General features: G+C 44.3%; 1 long non-coding RNA gene across 1 annotated transcript in view; it reads left to right on the top strand.

Moving 5' to 3' along the window:
- Window positions 1–19,759, top strand: part of LOC146348003 (uncharacterized) — a 34,781-nt gene that overhangs the window by 5,321 nt on the left and 9,701 nt on the right. The gene's annotated exons all lie outside the window — the stretch shown is intronic.

Genomic DNA, 19,759 nt, shown 5'->3' with positions numbered 1-19,759 from the left:
AACAAGGAAACAATAGAAAAAGACCTTTAGGGATTAAGATTACAGCTCATAAAGCCATTTATTTCAGGGTAATCACACTGCCTTTAGTGGGAATAGCCCAGAACAGCCTTCCTCAACCTGGTGTCCTCCAGATGTTTTGGACTAGAACTCCCAGCAATCTGGCCATTGGCATGTTAGCTGGGGATGATGGGAGTTGAAGTCCAAAACATCTGAAGGGCACCATGAAGGCTGCCCCAGAGTAAAAGTGTCTTGGCTTTACATCTTCATTCAGGGTAGTATGCTTATGACTGACAGTCCAAAATGAAGATTTGTTGTAAGACTCCTGTACAGACTCTGGGCAATGTAGTGCTTCTTTCTTGCTGGTATTACTTCCCATAGATCCTCTAAATTTCCCAGCTAGTAATCTGCCATCTGACTCCAACCTTAGGCAAGTAGCTCTTCTGAATGGTTCATACAGTCTGACGTGTAAACGTGAGAATTCGGCTGATGTCAGAACTAATACATAAGTGGCTGATGATGGGAGTAAATGATGGAGCCTGATGGGTCACCAGATACATCTCTGAAGAAAGAAAAGACTGGGCAGCAGGTTCATTCCTAGAGATTTCTCTTCATATCATAAGTGACTGTCTCATTCCTCTGAGTAAGCACAGGAAAGATAGAACTGCTAGAGCATTTACAGTAAATACTTCCTAAGTCTGCAGTTCATCAATTTTTTTAGGCTTGACCTTATCTCAACTTACTGTGTTGAAAATACTGGTATGATTAAGCTCTTGCAGCAGCTCAATGCATAAGTGGAGTGGGGGAGTCACCCAATGATAGCAAGTCAAGTCCTTCTGCACTGGTCTCCCCGCCTTAAAAAAAAGTCTCCAATGATAAATTATTCAGAGAGAGGCACTATGCTAAGCCACAATAGGAAAAGAGAGAGATGCTAGAATAAAATTGCAACCTTTACTAAATTAAGACAGTAGAGTAACTAAAATAAAATCATATGTTTGTAAAAGATGCAAGTTTCCAAGGAACAAAATGAAGTACAAGGCTGAATAAGTCTGAGTGAGACTGAAGAAGTTCTCCAACAAAACAAAACACAAGCCTACCTCCCCCAGAAAGAGCAAAGGAAGAAGAAGAGAATAATTGACCTCTCCTCTACTATACCTAGGAACACAGAACTGGACTCACAACATATGGCTGAGGTCAGCGGCAGTTGGTAAACCAATGACCTTTTTCAGTACTGAATGCATAATAATCTGCAGACACATAAAGAACTGAAGTGAAAATATCAAGAAACAAGTCACCTGACATTTGAGATTCCATCCCAATGACTGTGGATGAATAACAGTGATGAGAGATCTAAAATATGTCTTCCTTAAATATGCAAATAAAGAAAAGTTCTAAGGTCATCCGTTAAAATCCACTTTCATAAGAAGATCATGCAAGGTTTTGTGAAGATACTGAGACTGGTTCTTAGCCTCTTAGGTAGGTTCCAAGGGGAATACTTAAATGGAGTATAGGCATCAAGAACTCTCTACCAGAACAATATAAATACATTTTAAAGTGATGGTTTGTGGTCGAATACTGAATGCCTGTTCTCACAGCCATCAGCTGCAAAATGACTGCTTAGAATTGCTGGTGTTTCCCATCCATGTGCAGTTGGCAATGTGTTAACGATTGACTAAGTTTTTTGCATGCACACGCAGAGCAGTTTGTGCGGGGGGGGGGGAGTGGGCGCTGTGCCCTGGATGTAGGAATGGGGTGAAATTTGTTCTGTTTGCATTTTAATGCAAATGTATCTAATTCACACTTTGAACCAATACATGTTCCAAAGCTCAGTTATCCTTTGGAATTCACACTTCTCTGAATTTTGCAATGGAGTTCTCCAGACAAAAAAATTGTATATTAGGGGAAATTGCACACAAAAATGTGTATATTCATGAAAAGAATGGTAAAAAGCATTTGATTAGGATGATTGTTTGCACACACAAAAATATTAGACAAAATATTAGTCTATATTAGGGAAAGATTGTGCACAAAATGCATTTATTAGCAGAAATGCACACAAAAATGCATACACATTTTCATGAGACCTTAAATATATATACACACACACACACACACACCTCAAAATGTAGGATGAACCACAGTTAAGACTGGATGAATGAACAACTGGGAGAGACTGAAACTGACAAATCTGTGGATCCCGATGGTCCTGAGACTGTATCTCTTTTAGACTCCTCCCATATGTGCCTGCCTGGACCTTAAGATCATCATCAGCGGCCCTTCTCCGTGAGCCCCTGCCAAAGGAAGTGAGGTGTGTGGCTACTAGGAGGAGGGCTTTTTCTGCTGTGGAATGAGCTCCCTAACGAGGTTCGCCTGGCACCTACATTGTATTCCTTTTGGCGCCAGGTGAAGACCTTTTTATTTTCCCAGGCATTTTAGCATTTTAGCTTTCTAGACTTTTAGCTTTGCTGTTTTAAATCTGTATTTTAAACTCCTGCACTGCTGCTAGGTTTTATTGAGATTGTATTGTTATACTGTGGTTTAAATGTTCTATATCTTTTCTATTGTTTTATTGTGTGCCGTTTGGTTTTAATTTTCGTGAACCGCCCAGAGAGCTTCGGCTATTGGGCAGTATAGAAATGAAATGAATGAATGAATGAATGAATAAATAAGCCCCATTTTGGGGATGGAAGGATTCACTGCTGTCCTGTTTTGCCAGGTGCTTGCTGAGCCACCCCACTGCTCACTGCACCTGGACCTACTCGCCAAGTCTCTTCACTCACCCAGTCTCGCTCACTGAGCAGCCATCTTCCAGGTGAGCAGGTCCGGCAGCCTCCCATCCTCTTAGCAAGCCACCATTTTGCATAAACATGGTGGCTTGGGGATTTCTGGGAATCTAATGTTGCAAAAATGGTAGCCATAAGAGGGCCATTTACACAACATTACAGGTGTGAATGGACCATTCATGTCTGTAATGTTGCATGAATGATCCTTTACGGCTTCCATTTACATAACATTAGATTTATGGAAATCCCTGAGCTGCCATTTTTATGCAAAATGGCAGCTCGCTAAGAGGATGAGTGGTGGCTGGATCCGCTTGCTGAGTGTGTGGCTGCTCGGCGAGTGGGTCCGGGTGAATGTGGGGGCTTGGTGAGTGGTCCAGGGGGAGCGTGTGTGTGGGGGAGTCTGCCAGACTCTCACGTGATCCCTCACCCATTGGGGAACTCTGATCAGGTAACCACCTCTGAAATATGGAACTATAGCCTATTTCAAACCTTCAGAATAGCACTGTTACGATGTTTTCTGAATGCATGTTGAGGGGAAAGTGGGCTGTCCCCACCCCTTTCCCTTTATCCACTCAGCATAATGTCTGAAAGACCTGATGCATATACAAATGGTATGCATGATGATTGGGAACCCTTCCTATTCCATGTTCCACTCTGTGGACAGAACTACACATGGACATCAGCTCTTTCAGACATCACACTTGACATGTGTAGGGGTGGTTGCAGCATCTGCAATCCTGCTTTTCCCTATATTTACATTAAGAAAACTTTTGAACTGTGCTAGTACATCACAGGCGTGAGACTGTGGTAGCAGGCTGCATCCTGACCTATGCATTTTCATTCATAAGCCTGCATAGAGCCTACTCCCATAAACTATATGTGCACTTGTACACATGAGTTATATGCAGACCTTCAAGTAAGCATGTGCAGGTTAGGAACTGGGTCAGCATGCACAATCCTTCTCCCCTGACACCCATCCTCTCAAATCTTCCACTGAAGTCCTACATGGGCCAGTGGATTATCTTTTGCAGTAAGGGGATATCTGGTAACTCTTAACAATGCTTACAGAAGTATATTATTACAGTATAATAATCAGTGCAGTGTGGAAAATTTCTCCCACATTTTTTTTCAACCATTCCCATTCAATTTTAAAGAAGAGAAATTGCTTTTGAAAAGAAATTCAATGGTTTAGAAATTTCAGAGAAATTCTCATGGGCTGGGTTTCAGTTTCTTGGGCTTACCTTACTTAGGAGGTGGCCGAGGAATGAGCACAAGTGTCCTGTCTTTCATTGTATGATAAACTCTCTGACAGCCTGAAGCCTCCTCAGCTTCCAACACTTCAATTAAAGCTCAGTTTAAGTAGGGATGTACGAAAGTCACTTACCTTTTGACGAAATTGATTCGCGGTGGGGGGGAGGCGCTCTGTCCCTCCCCCCGAAATTCTGCCCAGGGGGGGAGGTGCTCCGTCCCTCCCCCTTGAAATTCTGGCTGGGGGGGAGGTGCTCTGTCCCTCCCCCCTCGAATCCTGGCCGGCCGGGCCCGCAAATGGCGGTGGCCATAGCCACCGCTGTTTGCTTCCCTGCAGTCAGCCGTGATAGGCTACGTAAATGTTTACGTAGCCTGTCATGGCTGAGTAAAAAAAAAAAAAAAGCACGTATGCAAATGGCGGCGCCCATGGGCGCCGCCATTTGCGTTCCTTATTTTGGCACGTTTAGTCTACGTAAACATTTACGTAGACTACAGCGAAAATAAGGGGAACGCAAATAGCGTAGTGTCTATGCTATTTGCGTTCCCCTTATTTTCGCCATAGTCTATGTAAATGTTTACGTAGACTAAGACGTGCCAAAATAAGGAATGCAAATGGCGGCGCCTATGGGCGCCGCCATTTGCGTACGCACTTTTTTTTTTTTACTCAGCTGTGATAGGCTACGTAAAGATTTACGTAGCCTATCATGGTGTTTTTTAAAATTTAGCCGTGATAGGCTACGTAAATCTTTACATAGCCTATCAGGGTTTTTTGTTTTTTTTAAACTTGGAAAGGCGGCAGTGGCAGCCGGTTGGAAGACCGGCCGCCGCCGCTGCCCCGCCGCCAGAGCCGCCACCACCAGGAAGATTCGCCGAAGGTTAAGTCCCGTCCCGGGGGGGGCGGGGGGGTGGCAGACCATTTCGCCACCGATTTCGGGGGGCCGAATGCGCTGGCATTTGGCCTCCCTGAGATTCGTGGCGAAATTCTCTGACATCCCTAAGTTTAAGGTGCCATGAGGTAATTCCTCCCATAGGGTTTCTGCAGATCAGGATGTGCAGGCAGACTGGGAGGCTAGCTGTGATTAGGTAAGCTCAAAAACACCACAAAAATAAATTATAAAACAAACATCCTGAATGAGGCAGAACAATGGAAGAGTTTTTCATGGTGGGGAAAAACTTCCAGGAAATTGGAAGACACATTTTGGCTGAGCACTAACTCCACCTCATCCCTGGAGCGGGACACAACACTGCCCCCACCTGCATTGTGAATTAGGGATGTACGAAAGTCACTTACCTGTGACGAAATTTGATTCGCGGTGGGGGGGAGGTGCCCCGTCCCTCCTCCCTGAAATTCTGGCCAGGGGGGAGGTGCCCTGTCCCTCCCACCGTGAATCCTGGCCGGCCGTTTGCGTCCCTGAAGTCAGCCGTGATAGGCTACGTAAATGTTTATGTAGCCTATCATGGCTGAGTTAAAAACAAACAAACAAACCCGCGTGTACGCAAATGGCGGTGCCCATGGGTGCCGCCATTTGTGTTCCTTCTTTTGGCACATCTAGTCTACGTAAACATTTACGTAGACTACGGCAAAAATAAGGGGAACGCAAATAGCGTAGCATCTATGCTATTTGCATTCCCCTTATTTTCACCGTAGTCTACGTAAATGTTTACGTAGACTAGATGTGCCAAAATAAGGAATGCAAGTGGTGGAGCCCATGGGCGCTGCCATTTGCGTATGCACAGTTTTTTGTTTTTTTTTTTAACTCAGACATGATAGGCTACGTAAATCTTTATGTAGCCTATCACTTTTTTTTTTTTAACTTGGAAATGGCGGTGGCAGCAGCCGGTCGGAAGACTGTCCGCCGCCGCCACCGCCCTGCCGCTGCACCGCCGCTGCACCGCCACTGGAGCTGCCACCGCCAGGGAGATTCGCCCAAGGTAAGTCCCGTCCCGGGGGAGGGCGGGGGGGGCAGACCGTTTTGCAACCGATTTTGGGGGGCCGAATGCGCTGGCATTCGGCCTCCCTGAGATTCGTGGTGAAATTCTCTAACATCCCTAATTGTGATGGATGCAAACTGGGGGCCAGCCTGCCAAGAGAGTTGATGCTGTTTCAGAACGAAACCCCCCAAAACCTTTAGGAAAAAAGAAATAAGCTGTGCAACGCCAACAAGACCTGCCAATGGGGAGCCCCACCTGGGAGAGCCAGTCGAGAATTTCTCTTTCCCCTGGAGAAATTCAGTAAAATTGTCTCCCAAATTTCTCTGCCCACAAGTGAGGTGGAGAATTTCCAAAGGTCATTTGAGCACAGCTCTAATTATACTATCAATCCTATACTGAGGGCATTCTCATTGCCCCCCACCCCATTTGTGGAATTCCCTCCCAGGGGAGGTGCAATTAGTTCCTAAAAGTAATTTAGGAACTACAAAAGTAGTTGGGACTACTTTTTAGTTGTAAGTTAGGGCACAATCCTATGCATGCTTAGACAAAAAGAAAGAAATAAAAGTTCTACAGGCCCCAACATTCCCCAGCCAGCCATGCTAGCTGGGGAATGCTTGGAGTTACAGGACTTTTTTCTGTTTAAACGTGCATAAGATTGCACCTTTAATGACCATTTTATTTACACAACCATTTGGCTCCTGACTTGTAGTTTTGTGGTGTTTTCAGGTCAGATTATCACTGTTGTTATTTTAATTGTTTTAGTGTGGACATACGATTTTATGGTTGTTTAATAGTATTTGTTTTGTTAATATTGTAAGCTGCTCTGTGCTGTTTGTGGAGGAAGAAGGATGGGGTATAAGAACTAAAAATAAAATAAAAATAAATAAATATTGACATACATCAAAATAGCCTCTCCTATAAAATCTCAGACAGACCTCTCAAAATACAGAAGACAGCAGTGTTTCTCTCTCTGTCCCTTTCTCTTCCCCCTTATAAATCACAGTTTTAGATCCTCCCATGTTTGGGAGCTTTTTGAGGCATTTATCGTACATTCATTATTCCCTGCCCCTGGTTGTTTGTTGATTCTTTAGATGATGTCATTACCCTGCAGTTACACTTCTGTGTCTAACGAGCACTTTTGGTAAGTGTTTTTTACAGCAGGGAAAATGTGGCATTTAATTGTGAAAGCAAAATAAACCTTTTTTTCACTTGTGTATTTGCACTATCCCGCTATACCACAGTGCCACCTATAGGTTATGTAGTGGAAAAGCAGGAAGGGAAACACTCTTTGTGCAGTGCTTGGATCTCAATTCTGTGATGAAACCAAAAGTAGATATGGCGGATTAACAGCCAATTAACAGTTTTGTGTAGGAAACCTCTTTCTTTGGCTGGCTGTACACCCAGCAATATGAAGAGGCAGGAAGAAATAAACAATAACAAATATTGTATTGGACCCCAGCTGAGAAAGTCTCCAGCCCTACTCTTTGAATGTTCTTTCTAGTGGCTCATCCAGTCGACCAATTTTTTAGATGTTCTGCTCTGTTTCTCTTAAAAATTGAATCATACATTAAGGGAAATAAACCTAGTCCTAGTTTTTTTTTAATTGATAAAAATGTGACTATACTCCAGACTAATAGGATCATTAATAAATAGTCAAGATATGAACCTGTGTAATAATTAGCTTGGGGTTGCTGTGGAGTTGGACAAGAAAAATGATTGTTTTGTATCCATTTCTTTTAGTAGTTGCAGTAATCAGTAGTCAACAGACTGTCAGGGTGGACACTGAGCCCATAGAATCCCAGAGTAGTTCTGGTTCGGAGGAAGAGCAGTCGCTCCTGGGAGAGAAACGCGCCCCTTTTTCCCAGGGCCTGCAGCTGACAGAGATTCCTCCCACCAACATTCCTAGATTAGAAAGCAGTCCAGGGAGTGACCAGCACCGATAGCAGACTGGTTGGATGCGCGGCGCAGACGCAGAGAGCGGCGCCAAATGGAGAGCGTGGAAAGGAGGCGTAGTGCCCGGTTGGCGCTCAAAGAACGGTTGCGCCCAGAAGATCCAAGGGAAAAGGGGAGGGATTCTCCCTAGTCCTTATATTCAGGGGTCTGCCAGTAACTGCCTTTCAAACGGGGACCAACTGTTCCAACTTAGGGCATAGGGATGCTGCTGCTCTAGTTGCTACCTGTAGAGTTGTTAAGTTATAAAAGAAGAATAAAGCTTTGAAAAGAGTCCCTTTGTCTGTGTCTGGACTTGGCTACTAGATTAGACTGAAAGAGCCCTCCAAGGAGCCCTTGACAGAGACTTCTGTGCTGTGCAAGGTAATTGTATGAAACCAGCTCTCCTGTAGTGCACCCCACCTCAGCATGTTGCCTGAACTCAGGAGCTGAGATAGAGGGATGTGGAATTATTTCTCTCAGCTGAGTTGGGAGAAAGGTGCTTGGAGCAATGGATTGTGGGAGATAGGGCAGGAGAGAGAATGTTCACCTTCCCTCACCCAAGTGCCCCTTTGCTGTTAAAACTTAAAGTAGACTCCCCAGCACTTGACATGAGCAAGAACCTCTGTAAAGTGCTGCAGATTCTGATTAATCCCCCATTTCACCAAAAACAGGGCCAAACTAGACATGTGAGCAGTTTTAATGAAACATGTGCTTGTCTGTTTGTCTATAAAGCAAGAGTGGAGAGTTGTGTGCCCTTTATTTTACATCAAAATGAACACATGGAGGAGAGGAGAGAAACCCACCCCTCTCCCACCTGACCTTTTGAGGTCATCCTCTTTAAGCCATTTTTCCTCCACCCTCCTCTGATACCAGAAATGAATCAGCTGAGGAAAAATGGCTTCAATGGCTTCATGGTAGCCAGGTGTGTTGGGCTAGGTGAAGGAGAGTGTGGATCCCTCTCCTCTCCCTTGTGTGATCATTTTGATATAAACAGTAGACTGTAGGAATTCAATGCATAGCTTCACTAATTATATACAGCTGTGGACACCTTAAAATATCCAGACCCCGCTTGAGGCAGGTAGTACAACCCCACCCCACAGGAGAAAACTAGGTTCTTGATTACCAGCTGCTGTTGGGCTTGAATAGCACAGTTGCTGAAAAACCAAAAGCACATGATGATGCATTTTATAGGTTTTACTGGCAAAAGGCAAATCAATTCAAGACCATTATAGCAAGAAGATGGTACCACAGTACTTGTTAATGAAGCTTAGAGCAGGACATGAAACACAACTTACAAGCTTACAAGAAAACACCTCATACATGACCAGTTTCAGCTTTCTGCAAGCAGAGGTTACTCTCTGCCAGGAAAGACTGCACCCAGTATCTTACCTTTACTTTTATCATTTTGCATTTGGACATGATGTTTGTGATGTAACTGGTTACTGTACCCTTTTGCTTCCACTTCTTCATGTCTATCCATACCTCCCCTTTATGTCACTTGTCACCCCTCGCTCCCCGTGGCCTTTGTCCCCAAATTTCCACACCAAAAGGATTGTACCCTTGCTATGTTCATGTACTCCTGTATTACCTGCTAGATGACACATCTCTTTGTCTGGCAAAACCTGACTCCAAACAGTCCATCTTTCCTAATCCCTTTGGATTACTAACTTTATGAACGTTTGTGGGCCAAACTACACATTCTGATAATTGCATTGGTATTGCTGAGGCTGTTGGTTTGTTTTCCTCCAATGTGACTGCCCGCGGACCCAATTCAGATTGGGACCAGCATGCTCGGGGAGAGAAGGGTAAAACCTTCTCCCCATCTGTTTTTCCCTGAAATTCCACTCACCCATGGGAGGGAGCATTAAAAAGAAGAAGTATCCATTGTCTCTTGCCCTAGAGTCACCATTTCCTCCTTTTAGGTGCCTGCTTTTATTTTGCATAGGACTGCCACTTCTCTGGTCTAAAGATATCAAACTTTGGTTGAGTTAAACCCATGCAAGCTTCTTTTAGCATGTGTCCTAATTTTATTTTATGGATGTTAATTTCCTAAAAGGCCCACCATCGCTGCTTTACAGGCAAATGGGCAAGCATGAGTTTAATAAACACGCATAATTCTAGCCCATAGCCTCTAAATCCATCCAGAATCTGGTTTGGGGCATAATTCAGTAACGCTTCTCTTTTTGGTTTTTACAGGCACATACATTCAAATATGAAATAAGTGCTGGATTAGTAAAAAAAAAAAAATCTGAGGAGGTTGCACATGGTTCTGAGAAACCAAGAAAGGTGTGTTAAAAATATAAGCAATGATACAACTTCAGTGTTGTTGTTGCTTTATTTATTTATTTACAGCTTTGCTGTCTTCCTGGTATAATAATCCATAATAACCTTTACTTCCTAACTTTGCTTTTTCTTCATCACCTCTACCGCATTCTGCGACTTACTCTCACAGATATGTGTTGAGGTTCCCCCTGCCCCATTATTACTATTATTGTTGTTGAAATGAGATAGGGCACATAGGTGCTACATCCTACTGCAGAAGGTTTAGTAATGGCTGGTGGTCTCCACCGTTCAAGACCCCTTCCCCCCTTTTTAAGGCTGTTAAGGGGAAAGGAAAGGTTTCCAGCTGAGTTTCAGTAATAAAACTGTTATCTTGGGCTAGCAAAAAGCCCTGACACTTTGCTGTTTATCAGGCGGTTTTCTTTTGATGGATGACACCACAATTGCATTGGATAGCAGTATGGCTCATCAAGCCAAGGTGTGGCTGCTGTACATAGACCTGTAGAGCATGCAAGACTAGCCCCAGAGGAGCACCTATGGTCAACTTCCCCTCTTCTGATTTTTCCTTTTTCATTATGTTTGACATTTCTGAGTATGAGCTTTGTTCCAGGCTATTAGCCTATGGCAGTGGGCTGGTGAGGTGAGACATTCACTGACAGAACTAAAAGAGAGGTGAACTTTCTTTCTTTATTTCACCCCCTCCTCATTCTTAAAGAAAGATATGAAATTGGAAGAGTGATTTCTAACCTGCAGTGCTGAGAAATGAATTCCATTTTGGTCTTTCCTAGATAATAGCAACTTTAAAAAACAGAGGGTTCTGTTCTCATTTGGAATATATATATATATATATATATATATATATAGAGAGAGAGAGAGAGAGAGAGAGAACGAACACATTGATTTGCTCTCAGGATTGCACAAAACAGAATAAGTATCATATCCCAGGACCTTGATTTATATATTTACATATATCTTCAAAAAGGGAGACATGAAAACAAACAAATATGAGATTCAAGCTTGCGCCAATCACTCGTAGTTATAAAAACCAAAATAAAGTAGCTTAAATATTTCCTTTGTCAAATGCTGTGATTTAGCCTGTGTCACAGGCCTGAGGAATTATGTATCAACAGCACTCATGCTTGCCTCTCCTCAGCTACCTCCATCTCTCTTTCTCTCCCTTGTTATGCAAACATTTTCTTTGGGGTATGAACTTGGAGCAAATAATGTAAATCTATAAAGAGGCACTTAAAATACTCTTCAAGGCATAATATTTTTAAAATATGTGCAATTTTACGACCAAAAAAAGGCTACACTCTGCCTTTCAACTGTGAAATCTGTATTAAATGTGCAATCCACACTGAAATGCTTTTAAAAAACCAAACAACATTGAGCTGGTTGAGTGGTGCTTATAATGACATGATGACACGTAGCAATCCTGAATGTTGCCGGATCATTTACTACCTCATGTTTGTAGCAGTTCCAGAATTCAGGTGGCTGGGAGTCATTCTTTAGGAACAGACAGGAAGGATTTTTGCCCCACTCTTAAATGGTAAGTCTGATCCAAACCATAACCCCTTATAGATATGAGCCTGGATTTGTTTAGGTGAACAAAACAGACCCTTGTTCAGCTCACTGTGTATCTAAGGTTCTGCAACTCTAACATTTACATATCATTTAGTAATACCGTCTGCTTTGGGTAACTTATTGACTGAAGGCAGAAACACATGGTGCAAGGTAATGAAAGACACATAATTAACTCTGAAAGAAGGCAAAGATAATTTTTGTGGATCAGTAATGAAAGGGTTTTCCCAAATCAAGTTTAGTTTTGTCCTGTCTGAAGCAAAATGCAGCCAATCTACAATGGGACTATGCATTTTGGAAAGTTTGTATATATGTCTAGCATCTAATGTAGGGTGTGTGTGTGTGTGTGTGTGTGTGTGTATTTGTGTGTGTTTAAGAATGGAAAACACCTTTATTGAAGTGGGAAAGTATAAATGCCCATTTATTTAACGCCATCCAAATGTGCTTTAAATGGCAATTTCATCAATGAAAGTTTAGGAAGTTTTTTTTAAGAACCCATGAAATACAGGCATTAAATATAGAAGAAATGCTATATGTTTAGATTTGAGTCATGTCTTGCAGAAAAATATAGGACTTGAGTTTTGTTAGTTAAGGAGTGTGTTTTAAATGTGTCAAAACATATAGACAAGTTAATGCAAAATTTTACCTCAATTAAGACCAATTGCAATTTGGAAATCACCTCCACTTATTTTGGCATGGACCTGTTGAAATGTAATGAGAGTCAGCATTTTTGGGACAACACTGCACTCTAGAAAAATATAGGTGTGCCCTGAAAAGCAATCAGATTTGAGCACATAATAAAGAGCTTAAGGCTACAGTTTTAACAACACTCTTCTTGGGTGCAAATTGCAAGTCAATGGAGCTTATGTCCATGTAAAATTTTTACTAGAGTTGGCTCAAAATGACTGCTCATTTTGAAGTCACTTCACTAACATGAAAATGGTTGTTTTGATCTGTAGATTTTCAGCAAAAGGATGACACAAATAAGAATGCCTTGCAAACCCCTGAAGATGCTTTATTTAAATGCAGTCCCCAGTGTTTAAAAGGCTGGTCAAAAACCTTACATTAACACAATTACATTGGACTGTAATAATCCTGAAGGCAGGGACTGTCTTATTTTTATTGCCTTTGGGAGCCGTTCTTGTGGAAGAGTGAGGTGTAAGTGCTTTGAATACATAATACATAATGACCTTATGAGGATAAAAGACCACTTCTTACCACCTTATCAAGAAATGAAGGTGATGGTTCCCTTCTATGAAGACTTGGATATAGACTGTTTGCCCACCAAATGATCTATTGGGTAACCTTGAGGAAGGAAAGCAGTCTGTTTGTTTTATCTGAGCCTTTTTTTTTTTAATGCTCTACAGTTTTAATTAATTGTAGCACAATGTTGACTGCTGTAAAGCACTTTGGGGCTGCTCTTTAGGGCTGAGAGGCAGTGATATAAATGATTCGCACCACCTATAAGGCAGTGGGGGTGGGGAGTAGGGGTGGACGAAAGTCCCTTACCTGTCGTCGAAGGACGTTCGCGGTGGGGGGGAGGCGCTTCGCTGCTCCCCCCGCGAAGTTCAGGCCAGGGGGGGAGGCTTCCCGCCTCGCCCCGGCCGAAATTCAGGCCAGGGGGAGGCTTCCCGCCTCGCCCTGGCTGAAATTCAGGCCGGGGAGGAGGCTTCCCGCCTCGCCCGGCCGCGAACGCGAAAGGTTTTTTTTTTTTAAAAAAAAAAACGCCCCCTGATAGGCTACGTGACGATTCACGTAGCCTATCACGGCTAGATCTGCAAAGTCAGCCGTGATAGGCTACGTCAATCGTCACGTAGCCTATCACGGGTGACTTAAAAAAAAAAAAAAGCGCGTACGCTAATGGCGGCCCCCATAGGGAGCCGCCATTCACGTTCCTTATTTAGTCACTGTAGTCTACGTAAATGTTTACGTAGACTACGGCGAAAATAAGGGCAACGCAAATAGCTTATTTTCGCTGTAGTCTACGTAAACATTTACGTAGACTACAGCGACCAAATAAGGAACGGGAATGGCGGCTCCCTATGGGGGCCGCCATTATCCATACGCGCTTTTTTTTTTTTTAAGTCACCCGTGATAGGCTATGTGACGATTGACGTGGCCTATCCTGGCTGACTTTGCAAATCTAGCCGTGATAGGCTACGTGAATCGTCACGTAGCCTATCAGGGGGCGTTTTTTTTTTTCTTTGATTGCAATGGCGGTGGCGGCGGCAGCCAGTCGAAAGACCGGCTGCTGCTCCCGCCCTGCTTGAACACCCGCCGAACCGCCGGCTGGACCCGCCACCGGGAGGGACATTCGGTGAAGGTAAGTCCCATCCCGGGGGGGGGGTGCGGGGGGTGGGGGGGGTTCGGAGGATTTCTCCCCGAAACTTGTTCGGGGGGCTGAACACGTTGGCGCTCGGCCCCCCGAAGTTTCGGGGAGAAATTCTCCGCCATCCCTAGTGGGGAGGCAGTTTTCTGAGAACTGACCTCGGAGTGCAGGCTCTGAGGTTGGTTCCTGAAAACAAAAAATCCTATGGCTGTCTAGCGGCCAAGGGATTGCATCCTGAAACAGAAAGTGAAGAGCACTGACCAGAGATACCCAAATTTACCACTTTCTCCCACCCCCCATTGAGTGGAATATTGGAGAAGGGCTTCCCTAGACTCGGGCAGAGAAAGCTGGAAGGGACTGCAGAGGCTGTGTGGCTGCATTTCTTCTTCCATTGCTGCTTATGTGTAATCTATCTTTCCTTAGCAGCTAATTGCCCCCGTTCCTCCTCCTCCCAAACTCCAGGGAAAATTTGCTGCTCAAGGAAAAACAAGCATGGATAAACAATGGATGGAAACAGGTGGCCCGATCCAAACTCCTCTCTATTTTTCTTTTACTGTGCTTCTCCAGGCAGCATTCAGAATCTTAAATAATCATAGCCTGACTTAGCCATGGCCAATTTTCACATGAAGAGTGTAACACGTAGCCAAGATCTCACTGTCTTCTTTTATCTCAGCCAACTCAGAATCACTAAAATGTCCCTTTAAACTGCTAGTTAAAAAAGATTTTGTTGCCTAGGTTACAGGCTGCTCACCACCTACTGTCACTTTCTGTATATTGCAACATTACATACTATTATTTCTTCTGCAGCTACTATGAAACAAATAATACTTTTATTTGCACTTAAGCGATGGGGAAAAAACCCACTGACAAAAAAATAACAAAAACTGAAGTGTCATGTTCTTCCCACACACAACAAACATTTTTGTATTTTGAGACTTCTGCATTTAGCTTAAGTTTTTTTAAAAACATCCTGGAACAAAAATAAGTTTTATGGCTAAGCTTGTAGGAAGCTATCTTAGAACCAAATGCAAAATCACCTCAGACTTTAGCAAGGTACAGACCTATGGAAATATAAAAGAAATATAAAATAAGAGGAAACTAATCCAGGTTTGATTGGCTATTTGTACACAAACATAATATTAGCTATATAATATCAGTGGCTACTAGTCCCATTGGCTATAAGCTACCCCCAGTATCAGAGGCAGTACGCCTATGTATGTCAGTTGCAGGGGCACATGGGTGGGAGGGTGCTGTTGCACTCATGTCCTGCTTGTTGATTTCCCATGGGCAGCTGGTTGGCCACTGTGTGGACAGAATGCTGGGCTAGATGGAGCCTTGCTCTGATCCAGCAGGGCTCTTCTCATTTTCTTAGCTGGATGGAAAAAAATACAGACACTTTATAACAGGATCGGCAACTTCAGGGGGTCTGGGAGTCAATTTCTGCCCCCTGGAGCCCACTGAGAACTACATACATATGCCTAGGGATGGCAGAGATTTCCACCACGGATCTCAGTGAGATCCCACCCGAACTCCATGGCGGAACGGCCTGCCACCCCCCCGCCCCCCTGCAGATCCCCCCCGGGATGAGACTTACCTGAGGCAGATCTTCCGGGTGGCAGCGGCTGTGGTGGCTGGTCTTCTGACTGGCTGCCGCCGCCATTTCCAGTCTTGTTAAAAAAAAAGAAAAAAAAGACGTGATAGGCTACGTAAAGATTTACATAGCCTATCATGGCTTGGTTTTTTAAAAAACCAAACACGACGTGATAAGCTACGTAAATCTTTACGTAGCCTATCATGGCTGGGTGGGTTAGAAAACAACAACCGCGTACGCAAATGGCAGCAGCTACAGCTGCTTCCATTTGCGTTCCTTATTTTTGGTGTCTTAGTCTATGTAAATATTTATGTAGACTATGACAGTGAAAATAAAGGGGAACACAAATAGCATAGCGGGCGCTATTTGCGTCCCTTTTTGATTCACCGTTTTAGCCTACGTAAAGATTTACGTAGGCTAAAACGGTGAATCAAAAAGGGACGCAAATAGCACCCACTACCTATTTGTGTTCCCCTTTATTTTCGCTGTCATAGTCTACGTAAATATTTACGTAGATTCAGATGGCCAAAAATAAGGAACGCAAATGGCGGCGGCCATAGCCGCCGCCATTTGCTTACGCAGTTTTTTTTTTCCCCCAGAGCCCTTTGCGGCTGGGATTCTGGCTGCGGACGGCTCTGGGCTGGGCTGGGCCTGGCCAGCTGCTCCGCGGAACTGCCGCGGAGCACAGCCGGCCATCGAGGATTCCGGGGGGGAGGAACGGCACGCCTCCCCCCCCCGTTGAGGATTCTGGGGGGGAGGGACAGAATGCCTCCCCCCATCAACATAATCTGCGAAAGGTAAGTCATTTTCATACATCCCTACATACGCCTGTAATCTTGAGTATATGGGTGATTCATGGCGCCATTTTACACATAACTCTGTGCGCATATTCATGATCACCATGTCTTTTTGCAAAACAGTGATTGTGACGCTGGAGGTGGGGCCTGGCTGAGTGCAGGTGGCTCTGCAAGTGTGGGGGTGGGGGTTGAGCGCAGGCAGGTGCTTGGCAGAAACAGCTTAGGGGCATGGGTGGGGTGGGGTGGGGGGAGACCGCCAGACTCCTGGACTGAATCGGGCACCCACACCATCCCTAGCTGCTTAGGAATTGGGGAAATTTTTAGCACAAAGATCAATGTGAATACTGTAACTGTGGGATCAGCCGCCCACATAATAATAAATAGCTCGCCTGCATATCAACAAGATTCAGTGTACGACATTGATGTGAGTGGGAACCAAGGAAGGGTATTTGTACAGCCTCAATCTTTGGCACTCTCAGTAATCCACCTCTGGAATATCATTTCATTGGGGATCATTTCAGGCAGTTATACAATGCTGTATCTGGTTCTGCAAAATCTCAGGTTCAGATTTTACTTTCTTTTATTAGCACTCCAACTGGCGTCAGGGTCAATTTGTCCTTCTGAGATTTTCAGATTTCCGAGACCCAATTGTGTGGTTCACTTTGCCTACATAATTTTTGTGAACCACTAAGAGAGAGCTTTGACTATTAGGTGGTATAGAATACACAGATAGATAGATAGATAGATAGATAGATAGATAGATAGATAGAACGAACATAATAACATGTTTCTCAATATCATAGCAGCACTTCCTCTGTTCCAGAGGCTCTAGAGCCTAGAACTATTTTCCATACAGTCATGAACCTTCTTCTCCTTTATGAAGGGACGATGCCTCCCTTATACAGGGACACTGCTTCACCCCCTGTGATGGGAAGGGCAAATAGTTTCTCTTCCAGGCAGAATGAATTCTGCAATCCTACATAGGGATGGCGTGGGGGTCCAAGAAGGGGGTGGAGTCTGATGGACTCCCCCTCATCGCTTGCTGAGCTGTGGGGCGCTGATGGACCCAACTGCCGAGTGCCCCGGCGCTTAGCGAGCAGCTGGGAGTGGAGCCAAGGACTGGTCCTGCCCCTGCCAGCTATCAAGGAAGGCCTTGATAGCTGTGGGGGCGGGGGCAGGTGCCCAAACACTCTAGCACAGAGGGGAGTGGTGGCTCAGCGGGCGGGTGAGGCGAGCAGGGAGGCTCGCCGAGTAGGTCCGGGCTGTGGGAGTGGGAGTGGCAATTTATTGAGCTCCCCAGAACCCTGGGCAGAGATGAATCCATCCATCCCTAATCCTACATCAAGTGCAGAAGAAGCACAACATTGGGTCTGGTTGCAGAATTCAGCATCCTGTAATTCTCAGCTTTTGGTTTTCTGATTCATCTGTCTGAGCAGAGTCAGAAGAGTGGCTTAAAATTCAGTGGTAGAGTACCGGCTTGGCATGCAGAAGGTCCCAGATTCAATTCCTGATATATCCAGATAGGGCTATGAAGGAATCTTGCCTGAAACCCTGGAAAGCTGCTGCTAGTCAGTGTTGAGAATACTGGGCTAGATGGACCCGTGATCTGACTCAATATAGCTTCCTATGTTCCTATGTGTTTAGGCAAACACAGCCCTCTAAGGCAGGGACAGCCAATCTTTTTCTGTTACGGGCCAGATTTCCTTACGGGTAATCTGTCTGGGGCCACGTGCCAGTGGTGAGCAGGGCAGAAGCTAGCAGCAGGCAGGGCCAAAGCCAAATGTGGGTGGGTCACCCCTTATCTTCTTTTTCTGCCACCCTCTTTTCTCTCTCTTACTCTTCCTTCCTACACAGTAGGTCACCAGGGAAGAGAGAGATCTTGGGACTCTCGCCAGAGGTCTGAACTGACTTCATGCAGAGGGCTTCTTAAATTAGGCTGACGGCAGCTTGAATTTAAGCTGAGAGCCACATGCGGCCTTAGGGCCACAGGTTGCTCCATATGGACAGCTCCTCAGTGGTAATAGGAAGCTGGAGGAGGGAAGATGATCAGATATGTTTATAGCAATGGATTCTTCATTTTCTTTCTTTGTGTACTAAGAACATTCCCATATGGTTTTCAAGGTTTCGACACATCTTTTGGAGGTCCATGAATTATCCTGTAAGCTCAGAAATGTACCGACTTCGACCGCAGATTTTGTCTGAGTCCACATTCAATCCAGGAGGCACAAACTGGGCAAATCCTGATAAAAAATAAACTGAAACAAATTTCTCATAATCTTTAATTATTGTTCCATATTTAGGGAGCAATCCTATGGCCGCTAGACAGTGGCCAGATGGCCATAGCATATGTTGTTTTCTGGGAACCGACCTCAGAGCCCGCACTCCGAGGTCAGTTCCCGGAGAACCGACCTCCCCCCACTTCCCCATCCTCCGCGCTCGCAAGAGGAACGTGGAGCGGCCAGAAAGGGGTGTGGCTGGGGACATTCCAGAGTGGGGAGATCATAACTGCTTGTATGACACATTCTATGTGTCGTACAGCAGCCTCTTTCCCTGCACCATCCTCCCATGGCTAGACAGCTGCAATTGGCTGTCTAGCCAAAAATGCAGGGCAGGAGGAGCGTGGAGGGGACGATCCCCTCTGTGCTTCTCCTGCTTGCTTTGGATAGGCAGTCAGGACCAAGTTCGGAGGCGGCCGCCTATCTCTATAGGATTGCGCCCTCAATGGATGTGGAGCTTCTAGATGTTTCAGCATTTGTGGATTTGGGCCATTCCAGATTACTGCAGAACTCAGTGAGGGGGGACTTGTCAGAAATTGCCCCAGGCTATTGGTCAATTTTCACAATGATATTAATAAATTATAATTAATTAATTATGAAAACATTAGTTATAAACCATAATACTCTAATTTTACACATGATTATTTACTCACAATCTGTCCGCAACATCATCAACCATGTTGTAAAGTTTCATTTTGAAATAATTATATGGCAGATTTTGAAATCTGGCCATACAACTCTGTAGGTCTAATAGTTGCAGGTAACATCCTTCTTTAAAATCCTCATCATGTTGTGCTGTAAATGGAGACTCATAATATCCTCATATCCTAATAGATCAATTGGTGGAAGAAAACCAATGCCAATTAAGAGTTCTATTTGAAATTCAATACTGATGTCTGTAAATGTTGCTGTTGTTGACGCTGTTACAGAAAATTGACATTTTGATTATTTCAAATTGTTTACTTTCCTTGACAGACATATGAAGGTCAGCTGATGACTTTCTTTTCTTCTCT

Source organism: Heloderma suspectum, chromosome 4, assembly GCF_057233095.1.
Source record: "Heloderma suspectum isolate Gila_16-S chromosome 4, 16-S_ref, whole genome shotgun sequence".
In the NCBI taxonomy this organism is placed as follows: domain Eukaryota; kingdom Metazoa; phylum Chordata; class Lepidosauria; order Squamata; family Helodermatidae; genus Heloderma; species Heloderma suspectum.
This window is presented reverse-complemented; position numbering and strand designations above follow the sequence as displayed.